Below are 22,920 nucleotides of genomic sequence, written 5' to 3' on the forward strand. Positions count from 1 at the left end.
CAGTGTATAGCCCTTGAGATCTAGTCCTCAACCCCTGTGAGCTGTAAGATGGGGAAATGCAAAATATACCCAGGGGCCCCCACCTGCTCACCTTTGTCCAGTCACTTAAACGAAATCCCAAGTTAGAATCTTCTTATTCTTACTCTTACCATCTCAATTCTTAGCACTCCCTTTTGATCTTTTTTTAATGTTCATATTATGGATGTTTAGATCACCTGCCTTATAACAAACCATGTTGTTTGATTTTAATGGGGAAATGTAATCACATGTAACAACTTTTCTGCTGCTGCAGAACCTTTTGGATACCAGATATGGTCTCTTAAAGATTCCCTCTGTTTGCTGAAGGTCTAACAACCAGTCAGGTTAAAATGTCGCCAAGACAAACAGTGGGGAAGTGATTCCCTAGTAAAAGTCAGAGTGACCAGGAAATGAGGCAGCAGAGAAGCTGCCTGAGATTTGAACACTGGAAATTAGCACAGACAGGATGGCTCAGGGAGCACAGGCTGTGCACACCTCTTCCTGAGCTCTGTGCTTCACATTCCCTTTCTCATATAACACTTCCAACCATTCCATCAAGGCAATGTTGTTATCCTTGTTTTACACATGAGGAAGTTGAGGCTCAAAGAAGTTAGTAGTTTGCCAAAGTTACATACTATGGTGCAAATGGCAAGGCTAAGATTTGCACTGAGACAAACAGATAGCATTTGCGTTGTACTGCATTGCAGAAAGTACAGGCTGTGTTCTATCAGTCAATCTGTCTGAAATAGATATATTTTTGAGGCAAAGCCAACATTGAAAGTAGACAGACATTGTCATCCTCTTGCCTGGACCAGACTGTCTATCACTATATAATATGGTACTCCAGAATTCTTTAGCCAAAACCACAACCATTGTGCTATATCTCACAATGTTTTGTGGGTCAGGAATTCAGACGGGGCTAGGCTGGGCCATTCTTCTGTTCTGCCTAGCATCAGTTAGAGTCACTTGTTGGTATTCAACTGCAGCCAGGCTGGTCTCAAGGGTCGAAGTTGGCAATACTTGTATATCTGGTAACTTGGCAGGGATAGCTGGAAGTCTGGGGTTCAACTGCACACCCCAGGTTTTCTCATGTTATCTCTCCATGGTTCTACCACAGAGCACTTGGGCTTCTTATGTGAAAGATCAGGGCTACAAGAAAGCATGATGGAAGTTACCAGTTCTCTTATAGGCTGAGCCCCAAATGGGCATGGCATCACTTCCACTGTACACTATTTGTCAAAGTATTATACACCAGCCCAGATTCAAGGCCAGAGCAAATCAAATCCACTTCTCGCCAAAGGAAGTGTCAAAAATGTATAGCCATCTTTAATCTACTACAGCACCATACGCTCTTTTCATAGAATGAAATGATGCTTTTAAAGGCAGGGCTCGCTATGGGCCAAGCTATAAGAAAACAATATTTGTTTTGGGGGCTTCTTATTCCTTCAGTGACTCCCACCTTTCTCTCACCCCCAGATTCCCAACCACCCTTGCTGTGTGTCCCTAAAACCTGTGCTCAAGGACAATGAGATACTCATGACTCCCATGTTCTTTTGGGGACTGTTTTCATCTTGAGCTATAGCTCTAATTGATGGAGAGAAGGATTATTCTCTTGGTAAAGAAATATTGTCTCAAGGTTTTGGGGGGATGAGGAAGGCAAGAGAGGATGGGTTTTGACATAGGACGGTAACAGAGCCAGTAAACTCAGATGACTTCAGTAACTGCTAACTCTTCCCCATGATGGTTATTGCAGGACCCACCCTGTTTTGTAGGCTGTCCACATCTCCGTCTCTCTGCCTGTAACCCTCTTACATTTTTGTGACTCTTATTATTTTGCTCTCTCTCCATACACATATGTGGACTTATATTTTTAGACTCATTTGTTTCTTTAATCACTTCACCCAGATGACCACAGGTAGTCAAATATACATAAAATCACCAGGCATTTTTTTTCTACTGGGTGACATAAGGATCCAGTCATTCCAGGAAGTGGGCAGATGACATTTTTCAGGGTTGCAGTCCCAAAGCCAAAGAGGCATTTGTGGAGAAAAAAAAAGTTCTACAAAGGATGTGAGAATCATATTCATCAGTCTGGGTTAACATTGGTCTTTTTAGGTTGTTCCAGAAGCTGGCCTCTCATGTCTGTGCCATTTTCTTCTTCTTCTTGTCTCTCTTTCTCTCTCTCTCTTTGGGATACTTTTTTTTTCTGTTCTATTTTGAGCACTACAGCATAGCTCTTTTATTCCATTTGTCAGCCATAGACGCAATCCAGTTGAAAAGCACCCCAGCCTCTACTGCGGCTACAATGCCTCCAATACTGTGGGGGCCATTGGAGGCTCTGCCCAACGAATCTGATTTGTAGCTTCTCCATTGTTTTAGCTCTTGGTGTTACCAGTAGGAGAAAAGCTCAAATCAGGGAAGAATGCTGGAAGAGAAAACCAGTTTGACAAAGGAGTGCTGGCCATTAGTTGGCTATATATAACTTCCACATTTTCAATCCGTGGCAGCCAAATCATTGTATCCTTCAGTTGCATCGTGGAATGGGCTTCCCAAGTACTCAACGCTCTTTCGTATGCTCTTTTGTACTGCATTTTTTTTTAACTTAAGTTCTGTGTCCCTTTTTGCACAAACAATATAATGTATCTTCTACTTATAAAAGTAACACGTGCTTATTGGAGAATCTTGGAAACATAAACATATTAATAGAAAAATAGAAAGTTTCTAATTATCTGTAATACTGTCACTGATCGATAACCATATTCATTTATTCATTTTAGTCATTCAACAATAATTATTACATACCTCCTGCATGAACTGCTTTGGATACCAGGGATGCAGAAGGAATTGAAAAGGCAGGATCCCTGGCCTCGTGGACTTTAGTTTAATGGGGAGATCGACACTGAAATAATGGAAAACATGACCTTTAACAGCTGCATAGTATTCCATAATATGCATATATTTGCGGTTAAACCAACACTTTCTAATATAATTTATATATTTTGTTCACTCAGACTATAATTTATTAAGCCAATCATATATTAGATATTTCAATTATTTCCATTGTTTTGTTATTATAAAATAATACTGCACTTATGTTTCTTTATAGACATCTTTGACATCCCTTTTTCATTGGGACAAATCTCTTACAGAGAAATTGCTAAGTCAGCAACAGGATACTCTTAATACTCTGAATCCATGTTGTCTGTTTTTTAGAAGAGTGCCTATTTGTACCATGTATCCGTCCTTTCTATATGACTCTGGAATGCTGTTTTTGCTGTCCTCACACCAGCAATAAATATTAATCAAGCTAAATTTGACTGCATTTTTTATAGTTTTTCTTTTTTTAATTTTTTTTTATTTTTTGGAGACAGAGTCTTGCTCTGTCACCCAGGCCATAGTGCAATGGCACGGTCTCGGCTCACTGCAGCCTCCGCCCCCCAGATTCAAGTGATTTGTCTGCTTCAGCCTCCTGAGCAACTGGGATTATGGACGCCTGCCATCATGCCCAGCTACTTTTTGTATTTTTAGTAGAAGCAGATTTTCATCATGTTGGCCAGGCTGGTCTCAAACTCCCAACCCCAAACCTCAGATGATCTGCCTACCTTGGCCTCCGTATATAGATTTTCAAAATAAAAATAGTTTCTTATTCTTTGTGTTTATAAAAGCAGTAAGTGCTTATTGTAAAGCAAAACAAAAGTAACAAATCATAATGAACCAAATAAATCCAGGCTGGACATATCAGAACAAGGAGGGAAAATCAGTAAAATCCTACTATTTCCAGCAGTAATCACCAATTACATCTAGGTGTGTATCCTTCCAGACCGTGTGTGTGTGTGTATGTGTGGGTGTAGTTAAGCTCCATCTGAAGGATAAGTCCTTTTAGAATAAACATACTGTAGAGGAAATGTATAGCACTAGCTAACCTGAGTGCCACATACCTGTATAGCCCTACCACCTCCAAGCTGGGTAGTTCTGGGAAAACCCTATCATTGCTTCCCACCCTAGGCTTTGGCCTGGCAGATGGTTATTACTGTATTCCATTTAGGCCAGAGTTTCTCAACCTCAGCACTACTAACATTTTGGTCCAGAAAATTCTTTATCATGAAGGGTTTTCTGGTACATTGTAGGATGTTTTTTAGCAGCATCCCTGACCTCTGTCCATCAGAGGTCAGTGCATACTCCCCTCCTAGTTGTAGTAATCAAAAATGTCTTCAAACATTGCCAAATATACCCTGGGGGACAAAATTGCCCCTAATTGAGAATGCTGTTCTAGGCTGAAAAACACTATAATTCCATGTCCAGTGAATTTTAGCGGCTGCAACAAAACAAAACTTTGGGTGTTCGCCAGCATGCTTTGTAGTGGGAGGTGGAAGATACAGAATAGCAGGGCAAATCAAGGAGGAAGCCCCACCTGGGTTAACTAGCACAGGCAGCATGCTGGGGACAGTTGCGAAACACGTGCACAGGAAGACAATGCTCTGAGCCATATTTAAGTCTCAGGTGTCCATTCTTGGTCAGCGGGTAGGAAAACACATTTCTTTTGGAGTAGTTATATTGTAAGCCAACAAGGTGATGAATTATTTAATGGGTTCTTTTTGTGTAAACATATTTATCATCTTTATTTTTCATCAGTTTTGTAGTGAACCAGGGAAAGCAGACACAGGAAAACATTTTGCAAAGAGCTTCAAATGGGAACTCTCTTTTGGTGAATGGCCCCCTGGTTTGAGGTGCTGTTTCCTTCGTGAGTGGTCTCTCTGCCGCAAGGATGCTTTTTAATGCAACCTTTGTTCAGAAAATGTCACTGTTTTCTAACACTTCCCCTATGACTCCCACTCTCTTTTCTCTCTGTCTGTCTCTCTTGTTGTCTTCTTGTTTTTTGGTGGTAAAAGAAAGGCTAGAGGTTTGTTAAAAATGAAATGACAGTGACAGAGTGGCCATTTTGTGTTTAAAATGTGCTTTGAGCCTCAGCTATGATGGCCAGCCTTGTAGTTTAAGCCATATCCTGATTTTCTAAGTTATGGTAAAATGGTGTTTCATCCAATAGGTGGAGTAGAGACTTCAGGACCGTTGAATATATTGAGAAAACCCTTTGGGAGAAACAGTGCAAAGCACTGGGTCCCAGCAGGGCTGGTCAGAGGTGCCTGCCTGGGGCCTCCTGGCCTGATGAGGGTCTCTCTCGAGTGGGGCTGTTTCCAGCCCCCAGCAGAGACAGTCATCCTGGGTGTGTCCAGACCTGGGAATGGCAGGAGGCATGCAGCCTAGGAGGTCATAGGAGTGTGGTGTGGCACAGGGAAGAAAGGTAAGTGCAGTCCAAAAGCAGAGGCCAGGTTGATGCTAAGAAAGGTACAGTAAGGGTCAGAAGATCATGATGAAGTTGAGTCGTAAGACTCAGTGTGGGAAAGGCAGAGCACAGAGCATTGTTTTCAACTCCTTATTAATCCTTGTTTAGATCAGCATTTGTCTAACTGTTGAGGAGCCCATAGTGGGGTCTACAGAAGAGGCCCTGAGGTTAAAATAGGGGTAAGAGATGGAGGCTGAGGTGTCAGGTGGCAAGATTTGTTTTGTAGATCGGTATCTGCCTTACCTTTAAAGCAAGGCATACCCTAAGGAAAAAAAGTTAAACCATTGGCAAATTTTCGTTATTTCTGGCTTTCTCAAGTCAGACATTTATTAAATTTAATTTCTTTGTGTTATGTTGAATATCGATTAAAAACAGTCTATTGCTGATTATTGCTATATGCATATATTTTCTCCTTTTCCAGAGGCTTTGAGTTGGCCTACAGCAAATTCATAAACTAACAATGGGAAAAATAGGTTGACTCAAATGAAGTTGTTGAAATTCAATGGTTTTTGACCTATGCAAATGACAGTAGGGTTGACCTAATAGAAATCATTGTTTAGAAATTAGGACCAAGAGTAAGATAGAATGAAAAGGTAGATGCCAAACCAATGCCAGGGTGAGGAGTGGGTGAGGGAATAGAAATACATAGGCTTATAGACCTACAGGACTGCCAGTAGTTGATGCTTAAATGTTCCTGGAAACCAAAGAGTAAAGTGAGATGTGATTGGTCAGAAGAAAGAATTTCAGCCTCTGCGGGAGGCAGAACTGCGCCTCACTCCTTACACGTTTGTCTGAGTCCAGAGCATATTCCAGGACCCATGGGTGAAGGAGCAGATCACTTCCTCAAAGCGTGCTTACAGGAAATGCAGTCACAGATTTTATAAATCTCCTTTATCTAGTGACCCAGTTGACAATCCCACATTCATGGGGATGACTTGTATGTCTGTTTTTAAAGGAAATAACATACTAAAATGGCACATAGAGGTGGAAGGTTTATGTTTGTGACTTATTTTGCAAGTGGTGAAAAAGGAAACTCTTTGTTTCTGCTAAGTAACATTTAAAAGCATTTCCTTTTAATATAGAGGAATTTCCAGAACCCTGACCTCAGTGCTATTAGCCTGTTAGACATAGATTTCATTGATAACCTCTTATGTCTGATCTTCATTGGTGCCACTTCATGTCCTCTTAGAGTCCTTAAATTTGTTTCTGTAAGCTAAATAATTAAAGAAATTAACTGTTCTTTTTAGGAAAAATGCTTCAAATCATATAAATAATACAGTTATATGATGATCAAGTTGCGTTTAATTAGATGTTTAAAGTATCGTTTTATTGACTTTTGATAGTTATTTGCTTTTCCTTCTCTAAATAACACTAACACGAACAGCTAATATTTCTAGCATTGATTGTGTGCCTGGCTCTTTTAAAGGCTTTAAATATATTATCTCACATACTCTACCCAACAGTCCCATGATTTGTGGGTACCATAACTATTCTCATGTTACCGATGAACAAACTGAGGTTTGGAAAGGTTTAAAAAAAAAAAACTTCTTCAAGGCCACCTGGTTAGCAACTAGCAACAAGATTGAAACTCAGCACTGTGGGCCACACTACCCTGGTTCTCTATTGCGGTAAACCCCTGTTCCCCTGCAAAGACAGTTGATCGTTCTTTGCTGCTGCTTAGTGGAGATGAAGTATATGTTTCTAACACATGGACACTGTTGATTTTGTCACACAGGACATTGTCTACTACTTGGGTAGTAGAGGAGCTGGGCCGCCAAAATGGCCAAGGCCAGCTAGATCTTAAAAAGCATGACTACAAGAACTAGAAAGGTCATTGGAGGTCTTCAGATCCTGTCCCAAAACCTGCACAAGCTGACAGGTGAGTGGCTGAGTTGGGGCTTGATGAGCAGATGTGCCATTGGTCTGGAGGTCTTGAATCCAAGGAGCTTAAAATATGAAAATTAAAACTAAAGATTGTAGGATGAGACACCAATTCCGGATACTGATAGGGAGGCGTACATAATGGGAATTTTTCTTTAACCAACCCACTGCACAAACTTGGGGAGAAAAGACGATACCTCAGACACAATTTACTTCATCTAGAAAAATAAGCACAGTAGGTCATTATAGGAACATTGCTTCTGATAGCTGCTGTTTCTGTGGGGCCGAGGTTTTCAGATAGAGGTTTGAGCTGTCATAGTAAGTCAGAATTTAGCTAAGAAGGCTAAAAAGTACTAGCAGAGGAATAGGGCTTTCAGGGACCAGGATTGACCTCCAAGGATGGTCAGGACTCAGCCACTGTAGGGCAAGCAGGCAGACCCTCAAAGGATCACAGCAGTTTCAACACATCTTCAGTTTCTGAGCCACGATTTTCCCTCCTTCTGAGTCACACCAGCCACCACCCAGGTAATACGAAATTCACAGCTCTCTCTGTGTCCCCACAGCGGGAGGCTGGTGAGGAAAAAGTCACTCTGTCCTCCTTAACACTGGAAAATTCTTAATTTAGGCTCCACACCTTATTCTTCATCAGCCCAAACTCACTTCAGTGGGATCTATTGTGAAAGTTTGTATAATATTGTGAATGTTTGAAGCAAAGCATTTATATACAGTTAGTTTGCCTTGAATAGAAGTGAATCCAAATCGGGTCTCATTAGAGCACCACTGGTGTATGATTTAGGCAATTTTACCATTATCTGCAAAGGGAAGAAATTATGGGTGTATTCAGACATAATTCCGTAGCATGAAAGTGAAATCTTTCTTTTATTGCTTTGACTGCTGTGTCTTATTAATTTATTTTACTAATGTTTCTGAAGTAGTAAAGTGTCAAGAACTCCATGAATATGGATCTTGATTGTTAACAGATTCTTAGATTTGGATTGGATTTTGGTGTTTTCATTAAAATTTTTTGGATATGATAACAGTGTTATAATAACAATGAGAGTGATAACATCTACCTGGATTTTAAAAATAATAACAGCCATTTTTACTAGCATACTAAATCAATTAGTTATCTTTGGATTACATCAAAACGGTCTCATGCCCCATCTTAAGAGAACTTACTATCTCAGGGGAAAAACATTTGTGCCCCCCAAAAGTCTTAAGAATACTCATTCATTCATTTGCTATTATTATTGTATTCTTATAAAATATCAGGCACTAGTTAAGTTTTGGGGAGAGAAGGAGGTAGATGAGAAGGATAAGAGTGTACCACACCATGCATGTGGAAGAAACACAGGATTTCAATGTTCAATAATACTACATTAGGTCTTAAGAGGTCATAGAATCTGCATTTGGATTTCATCCATGCTCAGCCTAGTGTGTGCTTCCCATTTACTTGCCTTGGTGAACTACTTCTTAGCCTTGTGTTGAGATGTCCTGTCTTCTAAAAAGTCTCCACCAATATCCACAACATATTTTTTTAAACTTTTAAGTTTAGAGGTACAAGTGCAGGTTTGTTACATAGGTAAACATGTGTCATAGCGGTTTGATGTACAGATTTCATCACCCAAGTATTAAGCTTAGTACCCATTAATAATTTTTCCTGATCCTTTCTCTCCTTTCACCCCACACTGTCTGAAAGGCACCAAGCGTGGTGTTCCCCTCCATGTGTCCATGTGTCCTCATCATGTAGCTCCCACTTACAAGTGAAAACATGTCCAACATCCACAAAATTTGATAGCACTTAACATGTTGAATTATAACTAGGTGTGTGTCACACTAATCCTTGAGGAAAGAACCATGTTTTAATGATATCAAATACCTCGTAACTCTCAGGCGTAGAAGATGTCCCATACATGTATATTAAACAAATAAATAACGGAAGCACAAACACTAGGTGAAGTTTCTCTTTGAAAATTACCTGGAAATGGTACTTTGCCAAAATGATTTCAGAAAAGAAAATCAACAAAAATCCCAACAAGTGCGATCCATGGTGTCTCAAGCAGACTGAAGTTGTGTGACTCTTATCACATTACCTTGATGTGATAACAGAGGCTTTAAAAAATACGTAAAGGTTGATGTATATGGGCATCAGTGCAGTAATGTCCAGGATTTCCAAAAAGAACATTATCTTTGGCCCAGGAAGAAAGATTTTAAAATCAAATTTAAGCCAAATAGGGCCCAGACAGATGTCTCAAGTCAGCAAAACCATTTGTCAAAAGAATTCTGAGTGACTCCAACAAGTGTGGTGGTCTTCTAGCCCTCCCACTTCCTGTCAGAGCCCACAAGTGATAGATCCCAGAAAGCCAACTTCGGAAAAAACACATTTTTTGGTGGGGGGGAACCAACCTCAGGAAATTAATTCTCCATACTCTAGCTGTCACATTCACAATTAATTAGCTTAAAGTTCCTGGAAAGGACATTTATGCTATTTTGGCTTGATTTGCTTGAAATAGTAGAAATTTGTGGGACTTCAGAAGGGTGTGGTGGTATAAAACCGTTGGCTTTCACAACTCTGGTTTTTCTCTTTCCCCGAGGATAACGTACATTAAAGACGCCGAACAACTCTGGTCCTCAAAGAAGTTTTTAGAGAACCTGATCCTTAAGTGAAATAAGCAAAAGTTTGAAAATAATTACCATAAAAAATTGTATTTCAAAGGGCTCCTTGGGTGGTCCACTGGAGCCTGCCATCGGGTGGAAAAAGCCAAAACGTTTAACCTCCTCCAGGCATTCTGGTTCACAGTGAACCTACCACTGAAGGCCTGGTTTCATTCAGCCCTAGAGGGACTGGGTTCTCTCATCCACCCTGGCTGCAGAATTTATTTCCAGAATGACCATATTCTTCTGCTGGGTGATTTCCACTGGCATCCTCACCATTGGACATACTGGTGAGACAACAGCAGACAGATTTCTAACAGAAAGATTTGGTTAATTCTCAAAGGTCAGTTTCCCTGAAGTGCCTTTCCATACAGCACTGCCCAGCTCTAGAATTCCCGGGGTAATTGAACTGAGTGAGTCCTGCTACCATTTGTAGACAAGCCCAGCATTTGTTACTCATGAATCACATGATTTACTGAGATCCAGGAAGGACAGGGAGTGATTCTGAGTTTGGAGGCATAGAGCCTGAGTTCCTATTCTGACTTGGACACTGTCTAGCTATGGGACCCTCTGCAAGTCCTGTCACCTCTCTGAGTCTCAGTGTTTTTGTTGTCACCATTACTGTTGTTACTATTGATGCTGTTGTTCTGATGAATAGCTAGAATTTTGTTGTGGGTTTCCTGTGAGCCATATACCCTGATAAATGTTTACGTGGATTATCTTAGGAGTCTGTTGCAGTGTAGATAGTATTATTTGCTTCCTTTTATCAATGAGAAAAAGTGACAGATTAAATAACCTGCCCCAAATCATGTATCGTTAGTGAAAAAGCAGAATTTGTACACTGGCAGGCTGACCTCAGAGGCCACACTCTTAACTGTGATGCTACTTCCTCAGGGCAAAATAAGGTTAAAATAAGTGGATGTCCTTTTTCAATTCTAAATTTTTATAATTCTGTAAATCATTCCATAAATTCTGTAATACCCCTACTTAGCTTTGGTGATTAAGAAGAAATTTTTTAAACTGGAATAGGAGTTAGCAAACAGTGGCCTACATGCTAAATCAGGCCCTATGCCTGTCTATATTAATGAAGTTTAATTGGAACATAGCCACACTCATTCCTTCATGTATTGTCTATGGCTGCTTTTGTACCACAGTGGCAGAGCTGAGTCTTAGAAAAGATAGTCTTGGCACGAAACTAAAAATATTTACTCTGCTGATGCTTTATGGCAGTTTACTGACCCCTAAGCTGCAATGTAAGTATATAAAGTTGGAAAGTTGATTCTGTTTACTGCTGTACTCCCAGCACCTAGAACAGTGCCTGGTACATAGTTGATGCTTAATACATATTTTTGAAAAAATAAGATAAAATATTTTGTTTGTAACTTCAACCATGCCCTCAAAGACACAGCTTCAGTCTGCAAATAAGCAGAATTTTAGTATAATCTATCCCCATTAAAAAAAAAAAAACAAAACCTATAAAATGTAATGTTCAAATGTATAAATTTTATGTAACTGAATTTATGAAAATTTTATCAATTTTCTTGAGCATTTATCAAAGAAGGGATGCCAGATGTAAGGTAAACAGCTGTTGTAGGTTTTTCTTAATCCCTTTTCAGGACTTCATGCCTTGGCTTGGTAAAGCTAATATTAACATTGAAAAAAGCAGGTTATTTGTTTCAGGTGACTTCCCTATAAGCTAATTAGCAAATATATATAGAAGGATAGACAGACTGCTTTGCATTCATTATTTGCTCTTTCTTTTGTGAATTACTATGGGAAAGATAAACTCCCTGGTATTTTATACCTATTACCTACAAAATTTGCTTTTTGCTCCAGAATGTATTATTTGGGGATGTTTAAAACAGCAGCTGGATATCTCTAGCTGTATTTCAACTTAATAGAGTTAATACAGCTAATTGGAGGTAGGAGTTGTTCAGTGGAAGGTACTTTATATTTCAGAACAAACTTAGACACATAATAGCTATGGCAACTTTCCCCACTAAGTTTGTATAATCATTTATCTTAGCAGTGAATTAATTAATTTTCTTTCATTATCTGGTACTTAGTCATAAAATGTTGTCATTCTCATTATGTCATTCTGCAAAATACTCTATACATATTGTTAATAATACCGAATTGTGTGAGCTCACTACAGTTATATGAATATACTTGGAAATTATTCTAATAGAAATAACATTTAACATGTAATACCAAATTTTTCCTGGCCTTCTAGAAGTACTTGCATTCTTCTGGATTAGATCTAAGGGGCGTCACCATTTATTCGTTCATTTATTCCAAAAACTGCTTTGTACTGAATACTTGGCGAAATGATTAAGATAATGTGCGCATGCGCGCACGCGTCTGGTGTGGAGGATGTGTTAGGAAGAGAGTCAGAATCTGAGATGAACACTTGAATCATGAGTAAGGGGAAGTTCTGGGCACCAGAGGCTCTGGGTACCAGCTGAGATTGGGAGAGACAGAAGATCAAGGAATAATCTTTAAAGACATGGCACTTGATGTGAAAAATGAAAACTAAGAAGGAAAGAGAGGGAGCCCATAAATGAAGGAAATAGGAAAAGAAAAGAGAGTAGGGACTGCACTGGTGAGGAGGATATGGAAGGACACCCCAGGGAGGAGGAAGAGCAGGTGAAGAGCACATAGCACTAAACAATATGTGCACTCTGGAAACAGTACATAGGGGAGCATGGCTGGAAGTAAGGAGGAGAGGCCAGGAGATGAGCCAAGGGGGGCAGATGTGAAGGATCCTGTGCACCATGCTAAGGAGTTGGCTTTGATGGCGTTGATGCTGGAGAATCGTGCAAGAAAGACCAGATGTACTGCCGTAGGAAGAAACTAATTAATTGGATTGACAAATCAACAAGTAGTGGTGCTAGCATTTGGGATCACAAGATTCCCTCTACCTGTGTTTGAACCACCTCTTCGGTCACTAAATAGAGAGGTGATTCCACTCAGCAGTTTCAGAGATTCTAGGAGATGCCAAGCAAAACGTTTGCTGTTCTCACTGAGCTACTTTGTACTTGGTTGCTACTTTCTGTGCACCCTGAGAGACCCTGGTGTGGTCCCTCGGGTATCATTCAAAAAGTTCTCTTGGTGTTCCGTTTCCAGAGTTAAGACAAAACAATAGCTGCTATTTGTTTGTCTGCACATTATGGCTGTGTACCTTCTCAAGATACCCAACGTCTTGCTCAGACCGCCTTTTGAATTTGTTATCCTTTTAGGTTTTCATTGCATTCTCCAAAGCATCTTTGCATATGATCTTCCTAATACCCCTGCGAGAGATGCAGAGCATCTCACAGATGCAGGTATTCATTCTACAGGAGGTTAAATGGCCAATGCAAGTTCACAGCTTAAAGTATTTATAGACCGGGGCCTCAGACATAGAGCTCCCACCTCTTACACTAGTGCTTACTCTGCTATGGCGTGCTTGCTTTATAATAGAGATTCCCTCAAAGCGCTGCCAGTGAATTATTCTCCAAAGCATAAGTTCATCTGTAAAGCTTGTAATAAACTGTTTACTTTGGAATCCTTTTAGATTTGCATAGAGTTGTAAAGATAGCGCAGAGAGTTTCTGCCTACCTTTTACCCAGTTTCTCCCCATGTTAACATCTTACATAACTGTGATTCATTTGCCAAAACTCCGAAGTTAACATTGGCACATTACTATTAACTAAAGTCCAGACTTTATTTGGATTTTACCAGTTTTTTCCACTAATGTCCTTTTTCTGTTCCAGGATTGAATCCAGGATACTGCATTGCATTTAACATCCTTAAACTTTTAAATTATACATGGTTGTGGTATATGGAGGCTGACTACTTCACATAAAAGGCTTTGAACAGGCTAGACTGGACAAGAGAGAGCCAGCTCTGTAAAAGGCAAAAGTCTTCCTTTTTAAGTGGAAAGACCATTCAGCTTTGGAATATAGGAGACACATTTCCCTCAACTCTTCTAGGCTAATGGCTCCCACAAGGAAGAACAGAGTCAAAATCTGAGTTGGTGATATTAATATTTACTTGATGAATGGCATTACAAGTAGTCTGGCTGGTGGTGGACCTTGAAACAAATGATGCACATAAAATACTTCAAACTTCATGTAGATGTCATTCTGCAGTCCCATAAACAATGCTTTGTTTGCTAAGGCAGTGATTCAATGAAGGCCATTATTTGGTATACCTTAAGCTTGTAAGCTAAACTCCAAATTTAACAGGAACATTACCAAATAATTCTTAAGTGCCCTTGAGGAGTTTGGCTTCCAAATTTGTGCTTTGTTGTGGTTTGAAGAAAAAAAAAAAGAACTTTGATCTGCAACAGGAATGTAATTTGGGGAAGTATGCAAAACTTCTGTTGCCTGGATATCTCCATCCCATCTCCTCTTGTAGGCTTGATCTATTATGCATTGAAGTCCATTCTAATTACTGTTTCCTGTGCTTGTTCTAATGTGCTCAAGAAGGTATTTCTAAAAGTTCTCACTTTAGAGAAAAGAGGATCTGGCTGTGTTTGCATGAGTGTCAAACCTCTCCAACTGTATTGATTGTCTAGCAAACCAGACAGCTGTGATGTGTCTTCATAATAGGGCTAGTAGAGTAACTGAGGGAGTAAAGTTGTTTAAAAAATACTTCTTGGCAAGAGATCACATTGGTTGTCTTGGGAAAGAACAATAGGATTAGGACTTGTCTTGTGCAATAGCCAGAGGCAAGCATATGCTTATGTCACAGGGACAGTTAAACAATGCTACAAGTGCCCCACGTGTAACTAGTGAGCGTAAGGATTGGGCTAGCATAAAATGCCTGTGACCTTTGACAACCAGAATGTCCAGTGGAGGGGGGGAAATGCAGGCCATGATCCAGGAAGTCTTATGCTTTTGTGACACCAGGTTTCTGTGCCAAAGTGTTTGAGCGTCATCGAACATACACAGTTATAAACAAACTACCTGATGTGATGGCCAGGTGCTTTCTTTGTCTAATGTATCCTCCCACAGAGATTTGCTGGCTAAAGATGCCCCTCTGCTCTACAGTTGTTGCCACTGCCTCTGCACTTCCTCCACCTCCTCAGGTCCAGATGCTTTTTATCCATTAAGGACCGGCATAGGAACAACTTCTTCCATGCAACCTGGTAGATACCTGTAAACAGAAGACATTATTGCTCCTCTAAAATTCACAAAATCTGTATCTGTAGCTCTTAGGTTCACTTTTCACTCTCTGGTGATAGAAGTAGGTGTCTAATTCTCCCTCATAGGATAATTAATTTGTGCATAAGATGTTTGTTTAATTTACCTTTATTTACCCCCACAGTGCTTACCATGCTGCTTGGTATATACCAGTTCAATAACTCTCTCAATAAATAGCACCTGGTTTCTGTACCCAGTTGCAGCTAGTAACAGAATAACCTTTGTTTTGCTCATTACCTTATAACTGAAAACATGAATAATAGGAAGACCTAGTCACATGTCTGATCGAATTCTTATACCATTGCTGCAAAAACTACTTCATGGAAATCTTTTCCTTGGCTCAGTCAACCACAGTGAGCCTTCTAGCAGTGAGTGAGAAGAGATAAGCAGGCAACCAAAGAACACGGAGAGTCCTCACGTCACTTCTTCTTGATCTTGCTATGAATTCCGAGTGGTGCAGTGTATCCTAGTCATGTTGCCTCCTCTATCTGGGTCATAATTGTGGAGGAAGGAAAAACAGTGATGCAGTACCAAGCCAGAGGGAATGACAGGAGGATGGCACAAGGTGCCAGGGCCAGGGTTCCCATAGGGCTAGCATCGCTGATGTACTTTCTTGTCTATTTTATGGTTTTCCAAGGGGAGATGGAGTAGTGGTCACTTGCCTGTGATTTTTTTTTTTTTTGCTCCTGGAAGTCTAGGGCTTGTAAAAGCCATTACTTGAGAGCAGCTGGGGCAACTTGAAACTTTTAACAAATATTTATAGTACCTGTTATATGACCAGCCACATGCTGCACATTGCGTGCCATCAGACCTGCCCACTCAGCTTGGAGAGACTCTATCAACAGGAGATTGCCAGTCATGTTTCTAACCAAAGTATTTGCTGAACTCAGGAGTATTAAGCTGAAACATGTCCTGCACTACGACTGCTGTTTCCTTCTCCTTTGAGGTGTACCTGGATAATCTATATTGCAGCCTACCCTGGGTGATACCCATAGTCCCAACCTCTGTCTTAGATGCCTCTCTTGGGATTTTCATGGAAAAGAAAAATCCATCTTTAAAATTGTGAACTCAACCCATGCCCTCTGTATCTCCGGGAAAGATCCTACCTATTAATTCAGCCCCGTTCCGATGCCTGACAACTCCTTACACAAAGGTCAGTGGGAAAAAACGGTTACCTTGGCTGCATGGAAGACCTGCAGTTTTATGGTCATTTCAGCCAAAATATAAGAAACTTTTTTTTTTCTAGATGTGGCCCATTTTCTGAAGGATACCACCATCAAAATACTGTAAAATAATGGGGGGGGGGGGCGGGTGCATAATGGAGTGATTTGGTGCAAGGGTGATGGTGGTAAAACTGGAACATCCATCATGTTTGGCATGGATTCTGGTCAGCTTCCTTGTTTGAAGTGTGCTGTCTGTGCCTAGTGGAAATAATCGGGTTGCCAGCCTGTGTTTGGAAAGCTGTGAAGAAAGCAGCTCTTTGTGTACAGATAGACGGGAAGGCGTGAAGTGCTCTCAGGCATTTCCTCAATTCTCCTCTTACTGTTTTTTCCCCTGGAAAATGCTGTCATATTGAATTGATAAGGTCCCAAGTGAAATTTACACATGAAAGAATGGAGAACTTTTAATAAAATTACATTAGAATACTTTTTTTCTCCCAGACACCCTTATACCACCTCTGACTGAATGGATTTGAAACAAAAGTATCATGGACTTTGGGGTGGGAGGAAGCCTAAAGCCCACTCCATCCAGTCCTTTATTTGCTGTTTAAATCCCTCCCACATGAGCCACACAAGGAGAGCTGGTCTAAGACTCCAAGTTGGCCATTCTTCTGATGACTGAGGGCATGCTAACCCATCAGAACCATCAGGTTTGGAAGTGAACTTAAGCTAATAAAACAGCTTTCAATGCACAAGTCCTCATTAATAATAAAGGCTACTTTTTTCAAATATGCATTACTGTGCTAAGAGCCTGAGAGCTTGACATGTACCAACTTACACTATTCACAGTGACCTCCAAGGGAGATTCTATTACTACCATTTTCCAGTTAAAGAAACCAAGGCTTAAGTAAGTTGGCCAAGGTGCTTGTCCAGTTTATTTACAGATGCCTCCAGTGACAGGGACCACGTAGTTCTTCTCCAGCCAGCTCTGACTCTCAGAGACTGCTTCTCTGTAAGGTGCAGTGTGTCGCCCTATAGATCAAGCAGCAGTTGTTAACTGCTAAAATTCTGGCACCATGCTAGGTATTTTAGATTTAAACAAATTATGAGTGTTATTTGTGTGTTTGTATACATTTTATCTTATTTTAAGAAATATTGGGGGAAATAGAAGGAAACTTCTGATATATAACAATGGCAAAATATACATAAGACTAGAGAAGCAGGATCAGAGAAAGTGTAACACTGAAAACTATCATGACCAAATTAAAAATATGCTATACATGTTATATAGAACAAGAGAGACTACATCAATTCATTTTATATTTCACCTGGACTTCCCGGCAACCAAAACTAAATGGGAGACATTATCAATTCACAGTCTTTTTAATCAAATGATCATGAAAAATGAGCCATTTTCTTGAAATTAAATTGTGAAAGAACTATCATAGGGTCTCATATAGAGAACATCAAGAGATCTAGGTATCTGTAGCCCCAACAGAGTGTCTACAGGATACACATTAATGTACTTAGCACACTGATATACTTAGGCTCTTATGGCATCTTTTGTTAGAATCCAAGGGCAGCGCATTAAAATAAACTTGGCCAAAAGGGCAGTATAGGTCAAATATATAGCTTATGACTTCCCATCTATATTCTACCCATGAGGAAAAACTCTGTGCTGCCATTCTCAGTATTTCGCTTCTGACATCAGATGTGTGGGTTTCTTTTCCTATAACAATTCAATTCTGTGGCACACAAGAACTGGATGTTCTACAATTAAACTCAATTCTGACACTATCCACCTGGAAACAGCATCAGACTCCACAGGTTAGTCACACAAAACTGTACCCACTTAAGATGCCAATCTACAGGTTGTCACCGGTGAATTCTGACCCACCACCTATAAATTTGAAGTTGTCACTACCCCCTCCTCAGGTTCAGTCACTTGCTAGAACAGATCAAAGAACTCAGGACAACAGTTTTCTTACTAAATTATTGGTTTATATTAATATATATATAAAGGTTTATATAAAAAGGCTGAGTGTGGTGTCTTACACTTGTAATTCCAGCACTTTGGGAAGTCAGGGCAGGCAGATCACTTGAGCCCAGGAGTTCAAGACCAGCTTGGACAACATGGTGAAACCCCATCTCTACTAAAAATACAAAAAATAGCTGGGTGTGGTGACTCACAGCTGTTGTTCCAGCTAGTCAGGAGGCAAAGGCATGAGAATGGCTTGAGATCCTGGAGGCAGTAGTTGCAGTGAGCTGAGATCACACCACTGCACTCCAACCTGGATGACAGAGCAAGATTCTGTCTTGAAAATAGAAAGGAAAGGGTTGGGTGCGGTGGCTCATGCCTGTAATCCCAGCACTTTGGGAGGCCAAGGTGGGTGGATCACCCGAGGTCTGGAGTTTGGGACTAGCCTGACCAACAAGGAGAAACCCTGTCTCTAATAGAAATACAAGAAATTAGCTGGATGTGGTGGCACATGCCTGTAACTCCAGATACTCGGGAGGCTGAGGTAGGAGAATCACTTGAACCCGGGTGGTGGAGGTTGTGGTGAGCTGAGATCGTGCCATTGCACTCCAGCCTGGGCAACAAGAGCAAAACTCTGTCTCAAAGAAAAAAAAGGAAAAAGGAAAATAGAAAGGAAGGAAGGGAGGGGGGGAGAGAGAACAAAAGAGGGAAGAAGGGAAGGGGGGAAGAGGGAGGGAGGGAGGGAAGGAAGGAAAGGAAAGGAGGAAAGAAGAGAAAGAGAGCGATACAACTCAGGAACACCCAGATGGAAAAGATGCGTAACACAAGATACAGGGGACGGGGCATGCCACCCTCCCAGCACCCCCATGTCTTCAGCAACGTGGAAGCTCCCTGAACCCTGTCCTTTTGGGTTTTTATCATAGGGTCTCATATAGAGAAGATCAAGAGATCTAGGTAGCTGTAGCCTCAACAGTTTCTACAGGATACACATTAATGTACTTAGCTTCCTCATGTAGGCATGATTAAGCCATTGGCCACTGGTGACTAATTTAAACTGCAGCCCCTCTCCCCTCCCTAGAGGTCTGGAGAGTGAGGCAGAGAGTCCCAGTCACACAGTAGGTTTCTCTGGCAAGCAGCCCCTCAATCCTCAGGAGCTTCCTAAAGGGCAGTCATTAACATCAACTCAGGTATGATTGAAAAGGGTATGTTATGAACAATAAAAGATGATTATTTCACTTTTATTCTCTTATCCCTTAGGAAATTCCAAGGGTTTTAGGAACTCAGCACCAGAAATGGATGAAGACCAAATATATATTTCTAATTATAAATCACAAAGTCACTTGGAACTGGAAGACATTATGTTGAGTGAAATAAGTACAGAAAGACAAATATTTAATATATGGGAACTAAAACACATCTTGAACTCAGGCAGATGGATAGTAGAATAACGGCTACCAGAGGCTGGGAAGAATAGTGGGGAGGTGAGTATAAAGAGGGGATGGTTAGTGGGTACAGAAATACTGTTAGAAGGAATAGGATCTAGTGTTCATTAGCACAGTAGGGTGACTACAGTTAACAGTAATTTATGTCTATTTCAAAATAACTAAAAGAGGAGAATTGGAATGTTCCTAACACTGAGAAATGGTAAGTGCTTGGGGTGATGCATTTTGCCCTTTGATCACTATAAAATGTATGTTTGTATCAAAATATCACATGTAAAAATATATAAATAAATAAAGATAAGTCTAGGCCCCAAAATTAATATCCCATCTCTTCCCTGACCAAAGGCATAAAGCATTACCCCTGGCACAAAGGATCTTCATTATAGCTCTCAGATACTGAGACATTTAGACAGGCCTGAGTCCCAGACTATAAATGGTAGGGGTGTAGAGACTAGGAACTCTCTGTGGTTCAGTAAAGCAACCCATCACTGCAGGCTGGGACTGGAAGGGGCTATTTCCAGGAAGCATTGGCTTTTGTACTGAGCTGGACCGAACAAACATTGAGAAAAGATAGAAGAAAGATGAGTCAGGCTGAATGTGACTGATTTAATTTATTCCTTTCACTTGAACCGTGTGGTGCCTCAGTTTCATGTGTCTGCAGAGGACGCTCACCCTTGGCACCAACTGGAAAGTGTAACAGCAGGGCATTCGGGTTCTGGCCAAGGAGCCATCAGCAATCCCATTACCAGTGCTTAAAGTGAGTCTCATAAGGCAGCTCTGGCTCCAAGCAAAAACCACAGCTCGATTTTCATAAACTAATTTCACTTGTTTGCCCCAGTTAATATTAATAAGCCCAGGGCTATATGCTTCTACTTACCAGAGCACAAAGATAATAGAATAATAGAATGTTAGATCTGAAATGGACCTTGGAGATCTTCTAGACCAACGTCTCCATTTGATAGATGAGGAAACAGGTATGAGGAAGTAAAGGGCCAGGCTGCAGGTAGTGAGATTCACAGACTGGACTGGAACCCAAGTTCTCTGACCCAGAGCCCTCTTCAGGGTCTGTCAGATCTTTCAAACATCTGCCTCTTTCTACCTCATCCCCGTGGACTGGAGTGCGGTGGAAAGAACTTTGGACCAGGCAATGGGAGAACCAGGATCTAAACATATCTTCATTAATTTTACTTGAATTTCTCTGGCCTCTTATTTCCTCTTCACAGCATCAACTTTCTTGTAAAAGTGGAGGCCTACTACTGTTCCCCAAAGTAAGAGACAAGGTAAAACAGCATCTCCACAATACTGGCAAGCCAAATGTGAAACAGATCCCAGTGGTGGTGTTGCTTGGTGTTCTGTGACTTTGAAACCTAAAGCTTCCCTAGACTGTTAAAATTACTAAATGAGTACATAAAGCACATAGCACAAAGGCCTGGCTCTGAGATGCTTACGCTCTTCCTGGGGCTCTTATCTTCTTCCTTCCTGATAGAACATGTGTACGTTCATATGTATCTGTAAGGGACATGAATTGTCCAGAATTCCTTGTAGTCAGAATGTCTAGTGATATAATGTTCCTACGTTACTTACCAGTTTCCACTCAGTAAGTCAGCTTGAAGAACTCATTTCCATTTCTCTTCAACTAGTCCAACATCCGTTTTCACCTACATGGATACTTCTATTGGCATGGGGACAAATAAATCACATTTGGAATGGTCCCAGGACAATTTAGCTTTAGAGGAAAAAAAAAAAAAAAAAGGATGGTAACATGAAGGACATTTGCTGTGTTGGGCTGTCACTAGGTCCCCATCGGAACTGTGAAAAATTATGGCCAATAAAATAACATTTTTCAAAATGTGGCACTACCTTTAAGTTTATCTTGGGCAATAAATGGGTTTTGAAAAGAACACTTGAGGGCAATCCATTCTTTAAACACTCAATAACGTACCATAAATGAATTGTACTATTAATTTGTAATAGAATAATTGTTTTGTCTCAACAGTAATTTTCACAAGCCTTTACACTCATTTTCACTTTCTTTTTTAATCAGCTCAAAATATTGACACTTATACCACCCCCACCGTGCCACCCAAGTTGTCCACCTCCTCCAACAAAATATAAAAAATGATTCTGAGGGCCGGGCGTGGTGGCTCACACCTGTAATCCCAGCACTTTGGGAGGCCGAGGCGGGCAGGTCTCAGGAGTTCGAGACCAGCTGGCCAATATGGTAAAACCCCTCTCTACTAAAAATACAAAAATTAGCCAGGTGTGGTGGTGCACGCCTGTAGTCCCAGCTACTTAGGAGGCTGAGGCAGGAGAATCACTTGAACCTGGGAGGCAGAGGTTACAGTGAGCGGAGATCACGCCATTGCACTTCAGCCTGGGTGACAGAGCGAGACTCCATTTCAAAAAAAAAAAAAAAAATTATGCTGACAGTTGGCATGACTTCTGGCCATCCTTTTGTAATAATGAAAAGAGTAAGAACAAAAGCATCTAGTATTGATTGAATTTGAAGCTCTGCCAGGTAGTCTATGAAACAGTTTAACTGCATTACTTGATTTAATCTTCCCAACAATCCTGTAAGGTAGATGTAACATAGACATTATTATGTCTATTTTACGTGTGAGGGAACTAAGGCAGAGAATCATTTTCTAAAGCCAAAACAACAAAACGAAAAACCACCCTCACCATTTATTTGGTTAGGGTTCATGAATACAGCTTTTCATAGGCCAGGTTTGCTTAAATAAGAATGTGTTTGAGCACTGTTCATTTTATATAACACAAAATATAAATATATATTTTTGAGATGGAGTCTTGCTCTGTTGCTTGGGCTGGAGTGCAGTGGTGTGAGCTTGGCTCACTGCAACTTCCACCTCGCAGGTTCAAGCGATTCTCCTGTCTCAGCCTCCTGAGTAGCTGGGACCACAGGCACATGCCACTATGGCTGGCTAATTTTTGCATTTTTAGTACAGATGGGGTTTCACCATGTTGTCCAGGATGGTCTTGATCTCCCCACCTTGGATCCACTGCCTTGGCCTCCCTAAGTGCTGGGATTACAGTTGTGAGCCACTGAGCCCAGCTAATATCACTTTTAATTGTACCCAAGCCTACGTAGTGAAAGGCAGGCAAAAATTAAGTAAAATACCTGTTAAGACCACAAAAACTATGTCTTTGGGAATGAATTCTTTTTTTCTTTTTTAAATGAATGATCCAGTTTGGCTACTTGTGTACATTGTACTGTTAGAACGACCTTATTGTAATGTGT

General features: G+C 40.7%; 1 protein-coding gene and 1 long non-coding RNA gene across 2 annotated transcripts in view; both read left to right on the top strand.

The window, feature by feature from the left end:
* The window catches only part of RORA (RAR related orphan receptor A), a 737,001-nt gene that overhangs the window by 333,631 nt on the left and 380,450 nt on the right, over nucleotides 1–22,920 (top strand). The gene's annotated exons all lie outside the window — the stretch shown is intronic.
* LOC116564540 lies at nucleotides 1,677–21,486 on the top strand. Its single transcript, XR_004274955.1, has 3 exons — nucleotides 1,677–1,688; nucleotides 7,969–7,971; nucleotides 19,701–21,486. It is a non-coding gene; the product is annotated as an uncharacterized LOC116564540 (long non-coding RNA).

The sequence above is a fragment of the Sapajus apella genome, unplaced genomic scaffold (genome assembly GCF_009761245.1).
Source record: "Sapajus apella isolate SASKATOON/1434 unplaced genomic scaffold, GSC_monkey_1.0 scaffold37, whole genome shotgun sequence".
Lineage (NCBI taxonomy): Eukaryota > Metazoa > Chordata > Mammalia > Primates > Cebidae > Sapajus > Sapajus apella.